This window comes from Oryzias latipes, chromosome 18, assembly GCF_002234675.1.
Source record: "Oryzias latipes chromosome 18, ASM223467v1".
NCBI classification, from domain to species: Eukaryota; Metazoa; Chordata; class Actinopteri; order Beloniformes; family Adrianichthyidae; genus Oryzias; species Oryzias latipes.
The window spans coordinates 24,834,681-24,852,669 of record NC_019876.2 but is presented as its reverse complement, the minus strand read 5'-3'; positions in this window follow the sequence as shown (position 1 = coordinate 24,852,669).

Below are 17,989 nucleotides of genomic sequence, written 5' to 3'. Positions count from 1 at the left end.
CAATTCCGCCACTAGGGGAAGCAAAGGGAAAGCAAAACAGGTGAAACAGCATCTCTGCATGTGCTAAAAGTGAAACCTAACAGCTCTGCGTCTGGGTAAGATGTCGTTTGGTTCCTCATGAGCCTCACCACTGTTACATTGCTCCAAGAATGATCAGTAGTGACACAATAATAACCAAAATGTTGTCTAAAAGAAAAAAAATAGGTTGAAGTGGAAAAATGGACAGAGTTTTATTTGTTCACGGAGCTGACTGCAAAACCTGCATGATTGGTATGTCATCAACAGGTCTCAGTGCTCAAAGAATATAACATTTACCTCCACTATGAGACTCACCATAAAGAAAAGTTTCACCATTTGCAGTTTTAAGAAAAGAAGATTTATCAACTATTAGCTGTTTCTTGAGTTGATGGACACAACAACAGCTGATGACATAGTCAGCTCTCTAGTTACTGTGCTGGACAACGTTGGAATGAACTGGTCACGTGATGTCAGTCTGGTCACTGATGGCGCCCCATCAAAGGTCAGGAAGAAGGCAGGTGATGCCACAGAATTCAGGTAGAAACCAGGAAAAGATTCTTGGACGTTATATTGTGTTTTGCACATTTGAATGACATTAAATGTGTTTCTGCACCGGATTGAATCCAGAGATTGATGGCTGGATGAAGTTTTAGGAGAGAAAGAGAGGTTAACTCCAAATTCTTACCTTCACAAATGTTTGCAAGTTTAATTTAGTTTAATTTTTCATTGAGTTGCACATTTACATTCTAGGCAGGTGTTTCATTATTTACGTAGCCCCTCTTGAGTTTATAATCAGGATTGCTTTAGTGTCAGATGTAAAGTATTCATTTGTATAAAATTGAATAAACCAATTATTTTTTAAGTGAAATGCATTTGATTTAGTAGTATAGCCCTCTTACTTATAGGAAAAGGGCCAGTACTCACACTTATTAACGACTAGAGTGCAGCATAAGGACGCCGTACGACATCATCACCTGTACATCATAAGTCCGTGTAACTAGACGCACGACAACGTTACGTTCCATTTAAGGGAAGTTCCTTGTGGTGGCTGTACGAGCCTCAAGACACACCTGTGCTCCCCTTAAGATGCAGCCGCTCCTCTCTACGAGCCTCCATGGACCTAGACAACCCAAAAACGGGTTCCCCCCCCGTACAGGTGCTGTGACTAAGACTAAGACACAAAAAGCTTCTCTGATCGTGAGTCTTTCATTGGTCAGAACAGGAAGTTGCACAGGAAGTCATGTCTTCTGGTAAACGTGAGCTGCTGACTTTAAATGCAGGGAAACAAACAGTCCTGCTCCACTGGTTCGTTCTTCTCCATGCTCCATGCAGAAGATGGCGCCGTGAACTATGGCCTGTTGCCATAGCTCCTATAATCGCTCTTTTACTCAAGTCTGTAATCATTGTCTTCTTTCCTTTTTTCACTTTTTTTGTTGTTCTTCCATTATTTCTGTCATTTTTCCATTTTTGTGCTTTTTACTTACTTTTTCCTCTCGCTTGATATTCTCTCATCGAAAGGAATAACACTGGAAAGCATGGCCATTGTTAACACGCGCGACAAGCTGCTGGCTCGGAGGGAGCCTAGCCTGTTTCATGGAGCTCGGCATGAGATTATGAAGGAGATACGGAGGAGACGTCGGGGTCGCAGAGCCGGGACTCACGTTAAGATGAACAGGAGGAGATTTAAACCTGTTGTGCCTGCAGTCATTATTGGGAATGTGCGCTCACTGGCCAACAAGACCGAGGAGCTAACGACACTAATGAACACCCAGACGGAGTATCGGGAATGCAGCCTACTGAGCTTAACTGAGACGTGGCTGCACTCCCACATCCCGGACAGCAGCGTCGCGGTTCCCGGTTTTACGACTGTGAGAGCGGACAGAGATGCAGCCGCCTGCGGGAAGAAGAGGGGAGGCGGGATTGCTCTCTATGTGAGTGAGCGGTGGTGTAACCCCGGACACGTCTGCGTCAAGGAGCGACTCTGCGCGCCGCAAGTTGGGCATGCTGGCGGTGGGAGTCTGGCCTTATTATCTGCCGAGGGAGTTCACATCGGTTGTGGTGGTGAATCTGTATGTTCCTCCATCCGCCGATGCTGAGGCCGCCGCTGACGTCATCACTACCACCGTTTCCCGCCTGCAGACACAGCAGCCTAACTCTTTCTGCATCATCACTGGGGACTTCAACCACATCACCATGGACAGAACGCTTGGGGACTTCACTCAGTATGTGAACTGTTCCACCCGGGGAAAATAAAACTCTGGATCTGCTGTATGCAAATGCAAGGAATGCATACAGAGTCACAGCCCTCCCCCCCCTCGGCAGGTCTGACCATAACCTGGTTCACCTCATCCCAAACTATGTCCCTATTGCCCTGCGGGAACGTGTCCACATAAAGGCTGTGAGGAGGTGGACCCCAGAAACGGAGCAGGCCCTGCAGGACTGTCTGGGGTCCTCAGACTGGCACGCTCTTTGCACGCCTCATGGGGAGGACATTGACGGCATGACGGACTGCATCCCGAAATATATTAAATTCTGTGAGGAGTCTGTTGTGCCTCCTCGAACTGTTCGATGCTTCCCCAACAACAAACCCTGGATCAGCTGTGACCTGAAGAACCTCCTGAACAGGAAGAAGAGAGCCTTGAGGTCTGGAGACCGGGAGCAGCTGAAGAGGGTGCAGCACCAGCTTAGGGATCAGCTGAGGAACGGGAGGGATTCCTACAGGAGGAAGCTGGAATCCAAACTCCAGCAGGATAACATGAGAGCGGTGTGGTCTGGAATGAAGAAGATCACAGGATGTCGGGGGAGAAGCAGACCCATCACAGGCAGCAAAGAGAGAGCTGACGAGTTTTTCAAAAGGTTTAGCTCTCTGAATGCCTCAGCCTCCCCCCCCACCTCCACCACACCACCCCCCCCCGCTCCTGCTGCCTCTCAGCTATCTGACCTCCCCCCTCATGAACCCCCCACACCTCCTCACCTTTCTCCCCCCTCTACAACGCCACACCTACTGAATGACTTCACCACCCCCCTCAATTCCTGTTTGACTGTAACAGCCTGCCAGGTGAAGAAACAGTTGGAGAAACTTAACCAGCACAAAGCAGCCGGTCCGGATGGCGTCATCCCTCGTACTCTGAGGACCTGTGCCCACCAGCTGTCTGCGGTTCTCCAGCATCTCTTCAACCTGAGCCTCAGACTGGAGAAGGTGCCCCTCCTCTGGAAGACCTCCTGCCTGGTCCCTGTACCCAAGAAAACCTCTCACCCCGGGGATTTCCGTCCAGTTGCCCTCAATTCTCATGTGATGAAGGTGCTGGAGAGGCTGGTGTTGGCTCAAGTGAGACCGGTGGTGAGCTCTTCTCTAGACCCCCTGCAGTTTGCCTACCGGTTTGCCGCGCCTGGGGGTGGATGATGCTGTCATCCATCTGCTGCAGCGAACTCACTCACACCTGGATGGTGGTGGAGGCATGGTGAGAATCACCTTATTTGACTTCTCCAGTGCCTTTAACACCATCCAGCCTTCTTTGCTGCGTGATAAGCTGAGGCTGATGGGTGCTGGTGCGTCCACCGTCTCCTGGATCACTGACTACCTGACAGACAGGCCACAGTTTGTCCGACTGGGCGGCGTCCTGTCTGACGTGGTGCTGAGTGGTGTGGGAGCCCCACAGGGCACTGTGCTCTCTCCATTTCTGTTCACCTTATAGACCTCAGATTTTCAGCACAACTCAGAGTCATGTCACCTACAGAAATTCTCTGATGACTCTGTGGTTGTGGGGTGTATAAGCGGTGGACGGGAGGAGGAGTACAGGAGGCTGGTGGACGGATTTGTGGAGTGGGCTGGAGAGAATCACCTGCTGCTCAATGTGGACAAGACCAGGGAGATGGTGATCGACTTCCGGAGGAAAAGGACTGTCTTACAACCCCTCTGCATCCTGGGCAAGGATGTGGAAGTGGTGGAGGAGTATAAATATCTGGGTGTGACTATTGACAGCAGACTGAGCTGGAAGAGCCACAGTTCTGCTGTGTACAAGAAGGCCTGCAGCAGACTCTACTTCCTAAGGAAGCTGAGGTCTTTCAATGTGTGCAGCAAGATACTGGAGATCTTCTACCAGTCTGTGGTAGCCAGCACGTTATTCTCATCTGTGGTCTGCTGGGGAAGCAGCATTGCAGTCAGTGACGCCAACAGACTGAACAAGCTGATCAGGAAGGCGGGTTCTGTCATTGGCTGCAAACAGGACACATTTGAAACAGTGATGGAGAGGAGGTCACTGAACAGACTCCTTTCAATCATGGACAACCCAGAGCATCCTCTCCACCCTGTTCTGCCCGGTACCAAAAATCATTCATACCGAATGCAATAACCCTGTACAACAACTCACTATGCAAAAGATAACCTTTGCACATTTTCATTATCTATTTATTTAGTTTTTTTCTATTTTGCACATTTCTTTTGCACATCTTTTTACCTGCACTGTTCTGTAAATAGCTTTTTAAATTATACTACTACTTTGATATTTGCATTTACGCTACATTTTCTTTGTTCTTGTTTTTTTTTATTTCATTCTAAGTCTTTTTTTCCCTCTGCTGTCAGTTGCTATGGTGACAAACAAATTTCCAAATTGTGGGATCAATAAAGTATTTCTGATTCTGATTGTCGCGGGGTTCTCTCAAGAAATCCAGAAAAATATAAAAACAAAAACTGGTAGGCAAGCCAGGAGAGATTTCATAGAGTTTTTAGCCTTTTAATAGAGTCTTTGGGAGACACACAAACAAATAAAGCAGGGATGAAGGCAAAAACAACATAAATTCATCTGATTTCAGAACAATTCACCATCCATTGTGTTTGCATCAGACTGGCACTCCTTCTGCCCATTTCTCCTTCAAACTCAATCTCTCAGTGCCTCTGCCATGTTGAGAGTGAGGCACCTTCTTATATACCTCTTTTGCTACTCCCACCTAATTAGGCACTCTACTAAGAAATAATTATAAAGAAAATTACTCTCATGAAATATTTCATATTTCCTTCAACAATATAATTCACTAATGCCCTTCATCACATTTACTTCAACCACAAATAATTCCCCTTAAACTTAAGAAAAACAAGAAACAAACAAAACAAATTAGGAACAGCTGCTTCATAAGACTGACAACAATATAGAAACAAAAAAAAAACAAATGCTTCGGTTTGGCTGTCAACGGCGGGGGCGTGGCTAAGCACTAAAGTTCAACAAATAAAACCAGCTGCAAAAACGAAAGGAACTAAGAAAAAGTGGACGTTCACATCCATCATTTCTTTTGTCGACACCTGTAAGCTGGTCACAACTCCAGAGCAAAGGAGAGATTTGACCCTGAGGTCATGTGAAGGACGTGTCTGTCTGTGTCTTATTGTGAAAAAGAAGAGAAATAAAACCATCTTTTCCAGTGTGTCCTGAAACCGCTCCAGGTCCCCCCCCCCCCTAAAGTCCTCACCTCGTCTCCTTCATCCTTAGCCGGGAAACTCGGACACGTCGCCTCCTCCTCTGCTGCGGTGAACCTTCATCTCCCTCTAACCGGCTTTCAGGAAACACATTTCTGAGTCTCACTGGGTTCTTTATCTGTCCGTCCGTCTTCAGAACTGACTGAATCCCTTTGAGGGTTGCTGGAGCCTATCCCAGCTACTGTTGAGTGTAGATGGGGTTCACCCTGACTACGTCACCTGTCTGTTGCAGAGCCACACATTCACATACACACCTATGAAGCATGTTTTTGGACGGAAACCGGAGAAACCCACACTTGCACGAGGAGAACATCCAAACTCCACACAGAAAGAACCCAGCCGGGATTTGATCCATTTATGCTGCAAGAGTGCTAACCACTGCACCACCATGCAGCTTGTTGTTTTTTACCCCAATTCATTTATACAATTGTCATAGTTGTGATGCGATGTTCATATTTATTTGTTTGACACAAAGTGTTGTCACATCTGGGGACATGGCAACACTTTTTCTACAAAGGCAATGAAAAACCACAAATTTCCCCCATGAGGCTAATATTCAGCCATGCTCTCTTTTTAAACCCAAAGATTATTTCAAAACTTAATCTCTGAATCTTCATTAGGAAACAGGATCCTTGATAACGGTTCAACAGGAAACTCTTCTGACCAGAAATGATCATTTGACATTTGTGCTGTGCAGCAGCTGAGCTACTCTGCAGCTTGACTTTTCTTTTTTATGGTTTAAATTCTGTATCACATGGAAAAGTGTCAGAATGAGGAAGTTTTAGGGAGAGGGGGGAAAAGGGAGGTGGGGGTAAACATGGAGTACATGTGGGGATCGACACGAAGAAAGAAAACATGAAAAAAGTCGCTTGGAGCTTGATGCTGTCAACATTTAACCCTTGTGCTCTCCTAGGCACTTTAGCATAGGGAGTTGGGTCATCTAGACCCACTAGACAGTGCTCTGAACCTTTTTTCTTCAATGATTTGTGATCTTCACTGGTGTCCATGGATTACATGAAATCCTCTCCACCTTTATCCACCTTTGTCTTGGTAGGGAGAACACGTCAATGGTCATCTTGACCCCAATTAGTTATATCGCTAGAGGAGACACGCCCGCTTGGGAAGCCTGGCCGACGGTGGCGGAGCGCGACCCCATCTTGGTGAGGTAGACGGCGCCCACATGACAAGGATTTCTACAGCCTTTGGTGGCATCTAAGTAGCTTTTAAATAATTTATATATATTATATATTTATATATATATCTATACATATATATAAATACATAATTTATATGTATATAATTTATATATATACATCATTTGTTGTTAAATAAGAGAAACAGTCAGCCTTAAAAGCTCAAACTTTAATGAAAAATGCGTAGTTGCAGGACTTCTTACAAAAAGAATTATTACAAAGAATTTTTTAAAATAATTTTAAACATGTAGAAGTTTTAGACCTCTTTGACATGTAATTTAAATTATTTAGAAAAGCCCAACAATAAGTCAATAGGATGTCAATAATAATAAATGATAACAATATAAACATAAGTCAATAATTATAATAATAATAAATCAATAATAAATAAAAATAATAAAAAATCAATAGTAATTCAATAATAATAAATAAGAATAAATAAATAATAAGTCAATAATAGAAAATCAATAATAAGTCAAGAATAAGTCCAAAAGTCAATAACAGATTTACCCTTAAAAAAAAGAAGGAAAAAAAAGAAAATAGATTTATCTACTGATTCATGTGAGTGATCAATTTGGTGTTACACAGATGGTATGGTGTCGGGTTTCAAGCAAACAGTCTGACCAGTCTTATCAAAATCATTTTCCACAACATTTTTTTAACTTAGCCAGACTGTATTGCTAGTTGATAACCACAGTGATCCATCTGGTTTAGCTCTTTTTATTGCTAAGGCCCACTTTTTCCTGAAGTCTGAATCCATTGGAAACCTGCAAGAAAAGTTCAGTCACTGAGTCAGAAACGTATACCGTAATTTCTGGGTTATAGAGCGCACCTGACTACAAGCCGCACCTGTATGCAAGCCACATGTTGTTACCAACACTACTGACCCATCACTGAATGTCCTGACCCACAGAATATGTGACTGACTTCACCCTCATTGAGGGAGGAGTTAACAGTGCGTCAACCCATTTATTTGAACACAGCCACATCTGCCAAACAGCATGGACCTCACTGCTCACTGCTCACAGCTCCCTCAGTTATGGTCGGGAAATTCACACCCGCGATTCCCCACTTCCCATGAGTCTTAGGGGCTTAAGGCGGGGCTAACCCCCAGCTCGCCACACTGTGTTGTGGATTGAGGATGTATATGTGCTGAAACCGCGTGCGTGTTTAAAAAGGAGCAGGGAGCGGCAGCGGAAGGAGGGGAGAACGGGAGAGCAGCTCTCCTCTGCGGCAGCAATATTGTAGTAACAGGGCTGGTTAAAAAAACATACTAGTAAAAAAGAGCAGAAGTCACTTAAAGCGCAGCGCGTGTGCCAGAAGTTTCCTTCCACAACAGTGACAAACTGTTGCTCCGCAGATGCCTCTGCGCTCCGCTCTTGCCCCGCGGGCTCCTTGTCTCTCCCTTCCTATCTTCTCCGACACCCCACCCCAGTGAGGGGGACGCCAGGCAGGAGCTCTTCGTGCCGCCTGACGTCCAGTCCCTGCGCGCGGGGCGTGGCTGCCGGTGGATGGAGCGAACCGTGTCTCTGAGCAGAGCAAACAGACTTAAGTTTTGTGTTTGAGGGGCGGGGAGGATGCTTTGTTACGGGAGGGAGGCTTCAGACTGCTACCTGCCCCGCAGCTCTATGTGAACGAGCAGCCAAATTCAGGAGGACCATGTCTCCAGCTCACACAGCGGCTTTGGGGCGGTGTGAGCTTTTCAAAGCAAAATGCCGCTCAGTCCTTAGAAACTGTTCAAACAATCAAGTGGATTTGTGTTTCTAGTCGTGTCCCGACAAAATAAAGGCTGATGTTATTCCCACATATTTACGTGCAGCCAAGCTGCAGATTGGGGGATTTCCCGCATCAATTTTACGTTCATCCGGGCTAAATGTTGTTGAAAACGCATGTTTGCCTTCACCTAACCGTACTTCCGGCTTCGTTCTGCCACAAAAAAACACTGACCAGAAAATGATGATGAGCCAACAGGCGCTTCATAATAAACATAACAATAATAAAAGCATGTTTAAATGTTCATCTCATATATTACTGAGCTGCTAAATAGATGGGCTACTGTCATTCTGACTCAGAGGTAAATTCACTCCTTTCTTGCGCTGTCCTCTCCATCACGCAGTAGACCGGCTTTTCCAAACCCGGTGATGGTGGATTTTTTCACACTGCTTTTAACGATTGCTTTTAACTCGAAAGCTGCGTCATATTGTAGTGGCGGTCACGTGCACATTAGGTCTAATGGCACCAAAGGATTGTGGGATGCGGCTGGGCATGGGTGTTTCTTTTTGTTGCACCATGACTGAAGTGTCTAAGAGCTGAAGTCAGGTCCATGCTGTTTGGCTGCTTGTGCGTGTGATTAAAAAGAAACAGGCTTGTTGGCAGAAGTTTGATCATGCATTCATCCTCCAGTCTGAGACTGCGCGAACGCTCCCGGCAGCAGTCAAAAAAATACATAAATTAGCCGCATCATTGAATTAGCCGCAGGGTCTAAGGCGGATGACAAAATAGCGACTTATAGTGTCATGGCATCACAGAACAATATAGACCCAGACGCTGAAACCCGGAAGGAGACACTGGTGAGAACGGGCGTGATTTGAGAATGGATTTAATGTTCAGGTGAGTATGAAGGGCAGCAGACTCCGAGGGGTCCACAACGAGGGCGAGCGGTTCCTGAAGGCTCGTGGCGTCACTGGTGGCTTCGTTCAAAGAGTCTGATGAACCCTGCCTTGATCCTACCTGGACCAACCGTGGGCCGGGTGGGTGGCTGCCTGGGGTGCGGAGCGGGTCTCCCTTGGGGGGTCCTGGCTCGTACCTGGGGTCGGGGCGGGGGGATGCCCGGAACTCCTGGGTGGTGGTGGGGTGCTCGTCTGGGGCTGTGGGCGTCCCTCTCCGGTGGGGCCCTGCGTTGGGCTCTTCCGGCGCGGCGGGGGGCTGCTTTCCTGGCTGGGCTGGGGCGGCGCTCTCTTTCCCTCTGCGCCTCCCTGCTCTCTGGCTCTGGGGGCCTCGCGGCGGTCCTGCTGGCCCTGGCCTGGGTGGCGGTCTTGGTCGCCCGGGGGGCGGTTGTTCCCTGCCTGTTCCCGTGTGGCGTTGGGGGAATTCCGGCTGCCGCTGCTGCTGCGGCGGGGGTATGGGTGTGGGGGTGGCTGGGCGCTCCTCCTCCTTCTTTTCACATTCCACCATCCATTTTAGAAGAACATAAACACTCACCTGAGCACAGGTGTTAGCTCACCTTTGCACTAATTTGCATGATTGAATGAATGAAAGATTTCACACTAGTTGGTTTAAAGGCATAGGTATGAGTTCGTGAACACTATCTGTTTTGTGTGCATGTTGACATGTGGACATTTTTGCGGCTAGCAGGTGTGTTGATAATATTTGAGTGTGTGTGAACAGGCCCCGCCCTTTTTGTACTACATTTGAACCGTACCGTAACGATAAACAACCAGTAAGCCTGTCTGCTCTATGCTGCTTCATGGTCTTACCCCCCTTCCCCTCCGATTATCACCCTCCTACCCCCCCCCTCTCTCTAACGTCCCTCTCTCTTCTTCCCCTCTTTCCTTTTCCAACACAAGAGGCCCTCAGCTCTCATCTGTTTGCCTAGCTGTTGGGCAAGACAAAAAAAAAAAAAAAAAAAAAAAAAAAAGAGTCTGATGAACGGCTGGATCGGTGGAGGCTCGTGAGGAGAGGAGAATCGGCAGAGGCTCATGGTGAGACCGGATGAGGCAGATAGAGCAGGGTCCAGAAAGATGCAGGCTCAGGCGACCACTCGTGGCTAAGGATTCCTGGACACAGGTAAGAACATGATTTAGATTCAGGCTTGAGGCTAAGAGCAAAAACGTGAGCAAAACGTGACGACCAAATATGCACCATCAGGGGGAACGAACTGGCGATGAACACTGGCGATGAGGTAAGTGGTCGCAGCTGTGTCGCATCAGGAACCAAAAAGAAGGGGATGGGGAAGGAACTGACGGAGGCACCATGACATATAGTCCAGAATTTACGGTAAATATATATTACTATAATAGCCTAGTCCTAAAATGCTGTATATTAAGACTTTGATTTTATTTTATTGATTTATTTCAAGCATTGTAGTCAAAGCAATAAAGAATTTACACATATTTATTAAACTCATTACAGAAATGACGAAATGCATAGATTAAAAAGACAGAAAACAAAACAAAAATGTCACTTAAATCATATATGGTTAATTAAATACAGTGATCATTAACTGAGGTATAAGTAGAGTTTGATTTACTGCTTGAAAAGGAGTGGGAAGAAGCAAGCTTATATAATCCCACCCCTACTGAGTTCATTCATTTGATGGTTTTACAGTGTTTTTAAATCCGGTTCTGATCAGATAGATTCACTTCAAGTAACAAAATCCAGTGCCTAGAAATGATTGATGATCTTCAGAAAACATTCATTCATGATTTCAGTAAACAGTAACGGTAACCGTTATATATAAATAATTGATTATCATTAGAACACATGATAACATTAAACTAGTAATTATTGCTACACATTACAGATCAAGTAAACAGAATCAATGGCTTATTGATTGTAATCTAAACATTTCAGTAATCATTATTGCACATTACAATGTAACACTCAGTGGTTTTAATTAAAAGAACTTTGAATAATTCCAAATCCATGTGTGAACTTGATTGTGGTGAAATTATCAAACACCTGTTGATCTTTAAGTCCTCTTATCTTCATATCCTGAAATATATATATATATATATATATATATATATATATATATATATATATATATATATATATATATATATATATATATATATATATATATATATATATATATAAGTTTAACAAAACAAAATGTACATTTATTTTGACAGCAAATTATACGTACAATGCAGCATTAAAAGAAAAAAAATGATAATACTTACCTGTAACATGTTATGCCTTCCTCCTTCGTGGACTAATTTTTTCGATTTTGACAGTTGAAATCCGCACAATGACCTGGCATTTTGCAAAAAATGTGTTTACATGCCTTCACTGCAGCAGTGACTTGACCTCACCAAGATGGCGGTGCTCTTCTCCCATGAGGAATCACCTGATGTCTCCTCTAGCGACATAGGACCCCATAGGATAGCACAAGGGTTAACAGGATATGTGCACGACCACGCACAAGATGCAGAAAATGTGTTCTTTCAGAGTCAGATACACAAATATACAAAGTTAACATATTTACGGCTCGGTGGTGCAGTGGGTAGTACTTTCGCCCCACAGCGAGTGATTGGCTGACTGCCACAGTGGGTTTTCTCCGGGAACTCCAGCTTTCTTCCACAGTCCAAAAACAAGTTTTGTAGATGGGTTGATCATTTTTAAATTGTCCCTCTGTGTGAATTTGTGGCATTGGGACAGGCTGGGGCAACCCTGTGACCCCGAAAGGGGTAAATAGGAAATATAGGGATGATTGTGTTTGATATCTCTTATCAGCATTCTTAGGGTTATATCACACTGAGGAAGAGTGTAAAATGTAGAATAGTTTAGTCCAAAAAACAGCAAGATGAACACTACAGACAGACTGTAACGTAGACACACAGCATCAGGGGCAAATGCCTTTTCAGTGCTGCTCTATGTTAGGAAACACGTGACACACATGCAAAAGTGAGGAAAAGTAATCAAAATGTATGAAAACATTGTAATAAAGCATTGCATTGAAGCACACACTGAATTAGCAAGAGGCCCTCAACCCAGTTTGCATTAGATTGCACAATTTGCAGTGAGGCTGAGCTTGATGCTGCAACAGGAAACACACTAAACACAGAGATCTGGAGGATAAAATGAGTGAAATGATTCAAATGTTTGTGGATGTCATGAAGGAAAAGTGAAAAATGTTTAGTTTTTCCACCTGTATAAAATAATTCTTTAAAACTTAAATGATTATTATTATTTTCTTTGCTTGCCATTCTATAATGAACAAATCCAGAGCAGATGAAGGCAGTTTTTCTCTTCTCCTTTTATTTTCAAGCTGAATTAATTTGCTATAAACCGCCTTTCTCTGATGTGGAGTGACGCCTCAACTCCAAGCTCCTTCCAGACTCCTGAGCTTCCTCCACCTTTCTAAAATGACCAGAGTCTTCCTCAGAGGAAACTCTAGTTTTTTATATTTGATCACATCTTGGTTATACTCCTAAAGTTTCTTCTGATAAAAGATATATCTTGCAATGTAAAGCCCTGAGCCACAAGTGTCAGGAAATTAAAACCCTTATAGATGCTCAGCAGCAACAAACACCGAGAAAATCATCACAACTTGTCTTTGAGGGATGTTTTGTATAACAAGTTATCAGAGTTAGAAAAAAAATGAGAGAGCAGAAAGGCTGGGAGGGCGGGGCCAGAGCACTGGCGTGATAAGTAGAGGAGCACGGTAGGGGAGGACACACAGAGAGGACATGGAGCGTCCAGCTCTGCTGCTGTTTGTGGGTCTCTGCAGCTCAGGTAAAACTCTGCTTCCATCTTGACTCAGAATCTAGATCCAGATCTAAAAGTAGATCCTTACTCTTAGATCCGTGCATTTGAACTGGAAAATGTCATACATGACCCGCTGTTCTACTCATGAGGGGCCCTCATGTTCAGGATGGGATGTTTCCATGGAGATCATTCTTGTCTCTGTAGGTAAGGACCCTAACAAAATTAAGAGGAGCATCAGTTGAAAATGGCTGCAGGTAAATTCTGCTTGATGGCACCAAAGTTTCCTCAAAAACAGTCTTGGTCTTTTGTAAGAGATGAATATTTAAAAACAAGTTTTTTCCTATAAATAATATAGGATGGGTGTGGTGCAGAGGTAGAACGGTAGACCTCCGATTGGAGAATTGCAGGTGCACCAAACAGACGCATGGAGAACTAAATGATAAGTAATGATCAAGAATAGTGAAAAAAAACCATATTACATATGGGTGATCCTTTGTACAGCGACCTTTCGCCCAGACTTGTGGTATGTAAAGTGTGATTACTGCCTCCTTACTGACCGAGTACAAATGCCAATGCACACAAGGTGTGCACGTGATCCGTAGGACGCCCGCAACATGTCCACACGAACTACACCCTGATTGTGACATGTGTATTAGGGTATTCCCTTTCCGTTAGCAGCTGCTCGCTTTAGTTAACGTTTTCTGCTGTCGTGTTTTTCACTTGCTGAAGGTGATTGGTTGATTGAGTGAATGAGAGTCAGGTGTGTGGCATCCAGGAAGTGCATGCTGGGAGATGAAGTGCTTGCTTTATTCTGGAGACTGCTCCCGCCGACGACCAGCGGGGGAGACAGAGTTCTGACTTCTGTCAAGGAGTTTTGAGTGCAGATGCCTGAAACCTGCATTTACATAAACCAGGGGTCTCCAAATTCAGGTCTCAAGTGTCCTGCTTCTTTTCCAGAAATCCTGCCTTATCTGCTGCTGATTAGCTTGATCAGGTGTGTTTAGCCAATAAGGAGCTTCAATGGCAGGTTGGTTGGAAAACATGTAGGACACCGACCCTCCAAGCCTGGATTTGGGGACCCCTGACATAGACTATTTACTAGAAGTGGACACTTAAACGCGCCTTTCTGAGGACTATGTGAACGGAGCTTTAGAGCATCTGTGACTAAGGCTTAATGAGATTCTCACCATCATTCAGTGATAGCTGTAGATTTCAGTGTGGACACGCGACATGTTGTAGAAAGTTGACTGATCTTCTTCACGCTCTCTCTGGTTTCTCCGCAGGACTGTGGGCTGAACACACAACAGGTCAATAAGACAAACCGACAAAAACACAATCTGCTGTGGGTTGTGCTGAAGTCCCACTGCTTCATGGTATCACTGTGTCTGTTCTCAGTAGGTCCAAAAGAATTCAGGTTGGTAGGAACAGACAGTCGCTGTGCTGGTAGACTGCAGAGCAGGATCCAGGGATCCAATTGGCGTGACGTACGGAAAATAATCCTGGACCCGAATATGGGAGCCAATGTTTGCAGAAGACTGGATTGTGGTTCTGCTGTGTCAGTCATAAAAACAACAGACATTCTGAATATAACTTGTTCAGGTGAGTTTATTAGTGGGTCTCTCTTTGACTTTAAGGAAGAAGAACAAATTTAAAGAAAACAATAAAGCACTGAAACACTTAAGTTCCATCCAGGAAAGTCAATGGAGTTAAAATTACCACAGACCCCACATGAGAGAGAACATCCTCTGAATGAGCAGCAAAGATGTCAAATAGATAGATAGGAGCTCGGCGGCTGTGTCCACGACTCCGCGCTCCACCCTTCGCCGTGGCGGACCCAGCCGCCGAGCTCCGCAGAAGAATGAGAGACGAGAATCCTGCTGACCGATGGCGAACTACGGCTTTGACGCAGACCCAGCCGTCGCCCATTGCCTGGGTCCGCGACAGCCAGCGGAGAACGCGTTGATCTATTCTAATACATCTTTTCAAATGTTAATATATATGACTTATAATCTTCTTTCTCTTTCGGCTTTTCCCATCAGGGGTCGCCACAGCGAATCATCCTTTTCCACCTCACTCTATCATGGACATCTTCTACCCTAACATTAGCCAACTTCATGTCCTCTGTTAAGACATCCATGTATCTCCTCTTTGGCCGTCCTCTTGCCCTCCTGCCAGGCAGCTCCATCTCCAACATCCTTCTACCAATATATCCACTATCCCTCCTCTGAACATGTCCAAACCATCTCAGTCTGGCTTCTCTGACTTTGTCGCTAACACAGGCAACATGAGCCGTCCCTCTGATGTACTCGTTCCTTATCCTGTCTAACCTGGTCACTCCTAAGGAGAACCTCAACATCTTCATCTCCGCTACCTCCATCTCAGCCTCTTGTCTCTGTCTCACTGCTACCGTCTCTAACCCATAGAGCAGAGCTGGTCTCACCACTGTCTTGTACACCTTTCCTTTGAGTCTTGCTGGCACTCTTCTGTCACACAACACTCCTGACACTTTCCTCCAACCGCTCCAACCTGCCTGCACTCGCCTCTTCACCTCTTTTCCACACTCCCCATCACACTGAACTGTTGACCCCAAGTACTTAAACTCCTGCACCTTCTTCACCTCAGTCCCCTGTAACCTAACGCTTCTACCTTGATCCCTCTCGTTCAGACACATGTATTCTGTCTTACTACGACTGACCTTCATGCCTCTTCTTTCCAGAGCAAACCTCCACCTCTCTAGCTGTTCCTCCACCTGCTCTCTACTCTCACTGCAAATTACAATGTCATCCGCAAACATCATTGTCCAGGGAGATTCCTGTCTTACCTCATCTGTCAGCCTGTCCATCAGCATAGCAAACAAAAAAGGACTCAAAGCTGATCCTTGGTGTAGTCCCACCTCCACCTTGAACTCCTCTGTCTGACCTACAGCACATCTCACCACCGTCATACTTCTCTCATACATGTCCTGAACTACTCTGACATACTTCTCTGCCACTCCAGACGACCTCATACAGTACCACAGCTCCTCCCTCGGCACCCTGTCATACGCCTTCTCTAAATCTACGAACACACAATGCAGCTCCTTCTGACCTTCTCTGTACTTTTCCATCAACATTCTCAAAGCAAAAATGGCATCAGTGGTGCTCTTACGGGGCATGAAACCATACTGCTGCTCACAGATCTCCACCTTCTTCCTAAGCCTGGCTTCCACTACTCTTTCCCACAGCTTCATTGTGTGGCTCATCAACTTTATTCCTCTATAGTTGCTGCAGTTCTGCGTGTCACCCTTGTTCTTAAAGATCGGAACCAGAACGCTTCTCCTCCATTCCTCAGGCATCTTCTCACTCTCTAGAATCCTATTGAACAACCTTGTTAGAAATTCCACTGCTGCCTCTCCTAAGCACTTCCATACCTCCACAGGAACGTCATCAGGACCAACGGCCTTTCCGCTCTTCATCCTTTTCAGAGCCTTCCTAACCTCATCCTTTCCAATCTCTGCTACTTCCTGCTCCACAACAACCACATCTTCCTCCCTTCTTTCCCTGTCATTTTCCACGTTCATCAGCTCCTCAAAATACTCCTTCCATCTTTTCTGTACACTCTCCTGGGTTGTTAGCACCTTTCCATCTCTGTCCTTAATCACCCTTATCTGTTGCACGTCCTTCCCATCTCTGTCTCTCTGTCTGGCTAGCCTGTACAAGTCCTTCTCTCCTTCCTTTGTGTCTAACCTGTCATATAGCTCATCGTAAGCTTTCTGTTTGGCCTTTGCCACCTCTCTCTTCACTCTACGCTGCGCTTCCTTGTACTCCTGTCTACCTTCCTCAGTCCTTTCTACATCCCACTTCTTTTTAGCCAACCTCTTCCTCTGGACGCATTCCTGTACTTCCTCATTCCACCACCAAGTCTCTTTACCGTCTTTCCTCTTTCCAGATGACACACCTAGCACCTTCCTACCTGTTTCCCTGATAATCTCTGCTGTAGTTTCCCAGTCCTCTGGAAGCTCATCCTGACCACCCAGACCCTGTCTCAACTTCTGCCTAAATTCCTCACAAGTTTCTTCATTCTGTAGCTTCCACCACTTGGTCTTCTTTTCTGTTTTCCCTCTCTTCTTCTTCCTGACCTCCAGAGTCATCTTACACACCACCATGCGGTGCTGTCTGGCTACACTCTCTCCTACCACCACTTTGCAGTCAATAACCTCTCTCAAATGACCTCGTCTACATAGGATGTAGTCCACCTGAGTACTCCTACCTCCACTTCTGTATGTCACTCTATGTTCCTCTCTCTTCTGGAAGTAAGTGTTGACTACAGCCATTTCCATCCTCTTCGCAAAGTCCACCACCATCTGTCCCTCCAGATTCCTTTCCTTCACACCAAACCTGCCCATCACCTCCTCATCACCTCTGTTGCCCTCACCAACATGCCCATTAAAGTCTGCTCCAATAACAACTCTCTCTCCTCTGGGGATACTCTCTATGACCTCATCCAACTCACTCCAGAATCTCTCCTTCACTTCTAACTCACAGCCAACCTGTGGCGCATACCCACTGACTACATTCACCATCACCCCTTCAATTTCTAACTTTAGGCTCATCATCCTGTCTGAGACTCTTTTCACCTCTAGAACACTGTTTACAAACTCCCCCTTCAGAATCACTCCTACCCCGTTTCTCTTCCTATCAACACCATGATAGAACAGTTTGTATCCTCCTCCAATACTACGTGCCTTGCTGCCCTTCCACCTTGTCTCCTGCACACACAGTACATCTACCTTCCTTCTCTCCATCATGTCTGCCAGCTCTCTGCCTTTCCCTGTCATTGTGCCAACGTTAAGAGTCCCTATTCTCAAACCTATGTTCCTGCCTTTTCCCTTCTCTCTCTG